Below are 5,000 nucleotides of genomic sequence, written 5' to 3'. Positions count from 1 at the left end.
GCGAGAGGAGGAGGACAGTGTGAGGGGTTTGTCTTCGATATATGCGGGCATCTCTCCGTGTGTAACTGTATTTGTGATGCAGGTGTCTGAAATAGTGATGTGTGTCTGCGTTGTTGTTGTGTGTGTGTGTGTGGGGGGAAAGGGGGGGTTTGATAATGTGTGTGTGTGTGTATGTAGAAAGGGGGGGTTAATGTTTGTGTGTGTGTGTGCGGAAAGGGGGATTTGATGATGTGTGCGTGGGTGTGTTTGTGTGTGGAAAGGGGGATTTGATGTGTGTGTGTGTGTGTGTGTGTGTGTGTGTGTGTGTGTGTGTGTGTGTGTGTGTGAATAAGAGATTGTGTCATATGTAAGTAAATCATATTTACGTTTTCTGGGGCTGCTTTTGAATGTGTGTCCCCAAGATGCTTGTATAGATGTATGCAAGTGGGTGCGGATTTGTTTGTGTGCCTTTGCGTGTGTGTTTTTGCGCTTGCCAGTGTTTGTCTGTCTGTGTGTGAAAGAAAGCGGTGTGAAGACATGAATGTCTGAATTTAGTCCGAATTTACGTCTACAACGTAGGCGGATATATCCGAATGTAGGTCTGCTTTATTTGCATATGTTCGTTTGGGCATTCAGGTGTATCTGTCTATGTGTGAATATTAATCAGAGAGAGAGAGAGAGAGAGAGAGAGAGAGAGAGAGAGAGAGAGAGAGAGAGAGAGAGAGAGAGAGAGAGAGAGAGAGAGAGAGAGGATGCGTGTTGGTGTCGAATGCCGTGCGTATTGTATGACAGGTGCCACACACACACACACACACACACACACACACACACACACACACACACACACACACACACACACACACACACACAACCATAAACATATGCCTTTTTCTTTCTAATGGGCTAATCCAACAGTGGCAGTTGCAGGCACTACTCACCCACTCACTGCTGAGAGAGAGAGAGAGAGAGAGAGAGAGAGCGAGAGAGAGAGAGCAGTCAACTGCAGGCCCGACGCCCAGGCTTCTCATCTCTCTCATCAGCCTCTTCCCAAAGCACAGATTGTGGCAAACACACACAGAAGGGTCGCAAATCTCCCAGAAAATAAATGAACTGTGTATTCTGGCCTTCCTCTGTGTTGGATATGTATTCTGGGTTTGTGTCTTCATGGATGATGTCCCTAGAATCAACATTTCCTCCGGAGTATCCGTTCTGTTTGTCGCTCCAGATGGGTCGTGGGTGGGGTGGGTGGTGGTATTGGTGTAGTTCGCTGAGGTGGTGCTGGGTGGTTATGGTGGTGGTGTTGGGGACAGTGGTAAAGATGATGTAGATGGTGAATTGGGGGGGTGGGTGATGGTGGGGTTGTAGTAGGGCTGGGCGATATGGGCCAAAATGAATATCTCGATATTTTTTTACTATATCTCGATACACGATATATATCTCGATATATTTTGAATCTCCTCTAGAGCACATCATAAATGCTCGAATCAACCATGTCTGGCATAATGTTACTACATGTTATAATAATTCGAGTATTCCTGAAACATAAGTCTGCATGTAGATTACATGAAACAACATATTGTTTAAACTCATTAGTGCTTTCTATTGGAAGAATTTAGAACTTGCACATAAGAAAAGGAAAATCGCAGCAAGTTAGATTTACCAACACAGCATTTATTAAAACCGTTAATTATTTTCGAGCAAAAACAGAGCTCAAAGCCGTTTTTTGTTCCACATCTTCCTTTCGGTAGCCAAACCACTGCAAGACGACGGATCCTGTACTATTCTTTTTTTGAAACCAAATCCTCCGTTTCAATCATCTTTTCTCTCTCTCGCTGTTCTCACTCAACGGTAGGAGATGAGTGACCGGTCGCTGTTCTCACTCACCGGTCGCGTGTGTGACGTCACACACGCGACCGTCACACACGCGCGTAGAATCCTAGAATCTCGCGGGGGGAGTGAGTGTGTTTAATGCATATGAGTCTGTGAGGCAGAGAGCCACAGGAAAGAGCGAGAGAAGGGAACACAACGACTATGCCGGCGGCGGCAAAAAGAAACATTACGTGCCAATTTGTATTCGATGTTCGCGACAGGGGCATTTTATACATCGCCTGGAGAACATCTCGCGATACATCGCATGTATTCGATATATCGCCCAGCCCTAGGTTGTAGGTGGGGCCGGTGGTGTCCTTGTTCTCTACGGAGGTGGTGTAACAGGTGGGGCCGGTGGTGTCCTTGTTCTCTACGGAGGTGGTGTAACAGGTGGGGCCGGTGGTGTCCTTGTTCTCTACGGAGGTGGTGTAACAGGTGGGGCCGGTGGTGTCCTTGTTCTCTACGGAGGTGGTGTAACAGGTGGGGCCGGTGGTGTCCTTGTTCTCTACGGAGGTGGTGTAACAGGTGGGGGCGGTGGTGTCCTTGTTCTCTACGGAGGTGGTGTAACAGGTGGGGCCGGTGGTGTCATTGTTCTCTACGGAGGTGGTGTAACAGGTGGGGGCGGTGGTGCCCTTGTCCTCTACAGAGGCGGTGCTGCAGGTGGTGTCATTGATGTCCTTGTTCTCTGCGGATAGAGCAGACCTACACCGTAGGAGTCACACACAGATGCTGTGCGGGTGTTGCCTCACAGCATCGGACATGAAGAGAGTCTGATGACTAAATTCCCTTGGATCGGCCGCTACGCCGTCCTCTGGAGAGAACAGTCAATTCCCCGCCGATGTGGGAAAGGGATGGCTTCTGTTCCCACTTTAGCCTTTATCTGTTTCAAACTTGTTTGAACTTGATTGGATGTTGTTTCCCCTGAGCAGTGTGCACAGCAGGCGTTCAATGGAATAGATTTGGCTTTGTTTGGGTTCTAGATTGTGTCATGTGACCTGGCCTTTGACCGCGGTGTCAACAGTTAAGGCACTAGTGCTCTTAATACTTTGACTGGGTTACAACCAGGGGTTGTCCAGCCTGGGATCTCATCCTACATGTCATTGGCTCTTTGCTGTCTTCATTTATGGTCCATAAATGCACAAAAGCCTATAAATATTAATAACAAAACATAAATTGAATACAAGCAAACAAATTCATCTTAACTGAGCATTAAGGCCTGTATTATGTATTCTAAGCACGATCTAAATCCAAAGTTAAAAGCTGAAGTGTCGACTCAACCACTTTATATTAAACCACTGTTGCTGATCTACCCCCTGCACAAAAACTGGATGCTCCCTTCTGAAATACCGATACTGTGGCCACTGCTAATGCGTGACAGATTGTGTTAGCACACATTATGATGTATTAGTATCGAATCTTGTGTTCAAGAGTCTGTTCTGTCTTCCCCCCCCTATTCTTCTGCTCTCTCCATTCTATGTATTTCTCTCCCTTCTACTCCCACTTGATTTCCTCTTCAAGTCTTCCACCATGGAGATCACTTACTCCATGCCTCCGTATTGATTTGGATTTGCCTGTTTTTGTGTGTGTGTGTGTGTGCGGTTGTGTGTACTGGTGTGTGCGTCAGGGGGAGGGGGGGTTAATTGTTTATTTTATGTGTCTGTGCCGAAGTGTTTGTTGCGAGGTTCTGTGGGGGTGTGTGCGTGTAATTGGTTATTAAAGTGTGTGTGTGTGAGTGTCTTAGTGTGTATGTATGTGGGTGTGCGTGTGTCTCAGTGTATGTGTGTCTATGTGACTCAGTGTGTGTGTGTGTGTGTTTGTGTGTGTGTATCAGTGTGTTTGTGTGTGCGTGTATGTGTGTTGTGTCTCAGTGTGTGTGTGTGTGTGTGAGTGTGTCTCAGTGTGTGTGTGTCTGTGATTCAGTGTTTGTGTGGGTGTGTGTGTGTGTATCAGTGTGTGTGTGTGTGTTTGTGTGTGTGTGTGTGTTGTGTCTTAGTGTGTATGTATTCGGGTGTGCTTGTGCATGCTTCTCAGTGTGTGTGTATACGTGGGTGTGCGTGTGTCTCAGTGTGTGTGTGTCTATGTGACTCAGTGTGCGTGTGTGGGTGTGTGTGTGTGTATCACTGTGTTTGTGTGTGTGTGTGTATATGTGTTGTGCTCAGTGTGTGCCTCAGTGTGTGTGTGTCTATGTGACTTAGTGTTTGTGTGTGTGTGTGTGTGTATGTGTGTTGTGTCTCAGTGTGTGTGTGTGTGTTGTGTCTCAGTGTGTGTGTGTGTGTGTGTTGTGTCTCAGTGTGTGTGTGTGTGTTGTGTCTCAGTGTGTGTGTGTGTGTGTGTGTTGTGTCTCAGTGTCTGTGTGTTGTGTCTCAGTGTGTGTGTGTGTGTGCCTCAGTGTGTGTGTTTCTATGTGACTCAGTGTGTGTGTGTGTCTATGTGACTCAGTGTTTGTGTGTGTGTGTATGTGTGTTGTGTCTTAGTGTGTGTGTGTTGTGTCTTAGTGTGTGTGTGTGTGTGTGTTGTGTCTCAGTGTGTGTGTGTTGTGTCTCAGTGTGTGTGTGTGTTGTGTCTTAGTGTGTGTGTGTGTTGTGTCTCAGTGTGTGTGTGTGTTGTGTCTCAGTGTGTATGTGTGTTGTGTCTCAGTGTGTGTGTGTGTGTTGTGTCTCAGTTTGTGTGTGTGTGTTGTGTCTCAGTGTGTATGTGTGTTGTGTCTCAGTGTGTGTGTGTGTGTGTGTCTCAGTGTGTGTGTGTGATTGGTAATTACAGCGGGCTGTATGGATCTATGGCTCCTGGGGGGGTGCTCGGTGACCCCTCTGGAGCAGATTTAGAGCAGCAGCAGCTGGACAGATTAGGCTGGGATACAGTCATCAGGCCAGCCGAGACCCAGCGTTACTGCCACTCCACCTGCAGTCCCTGGGTCTCTCTCTCTCTGTTCCTAGCTCTCTTTACCGCTCTCCCTCGCCCTCTCTCTCTCTCTCTCTCTCTCTCTGTTCCTAGCTTTCTTTACCGCTCTCCCTCGCCCTCTCTCTCTCTCTCTCTCTCTCTCTCTCTGTTCCTAGCTTTCTTTACCTCTCTCTCTCTCTCTCTCTCTCTCTCTCTCTCTGTGTTTCTAGCTCTATATTTCTCTCTCTGTTTCTAGCTCTCTCTACCTCTCTCTC

General features: G+C 47.4%; 1 protein-coding gene across 1 annotated transcript in view; it reads left to right on the top strand.

The window, feature by feature from the left end:
• grm8a (glutamate receptor, metabotropic 8a) overlaps nt 1–5,000 on the top strand; it is a gene marked incomplete at both ends in the record, with an annotated part of 184,358 nt that overhangs the window by 4,107 nt on the left and 175,251 nt on the right. The gene's annotated exons all lie outside the window — the stretch shown is intronic.

Source organism: Pollachius pollachius (genome assembly GCF_949987615.1).
Source record: "Pollachius pollachius genome assembly, chromosome: 18".
NCBI classification, from domain to species: domain Eukaryota; kingdom Metazoa; phylum Chordata; class Actinopteri; order Gadiformes; family Gadidae; genus Pollachius; species Pollachius pollachius.
The sequence above is the reverse complement of the archived record's forward strand: the minus strand, read 5'-3'. Positions and strand labels throughout refer to the sequence as shown.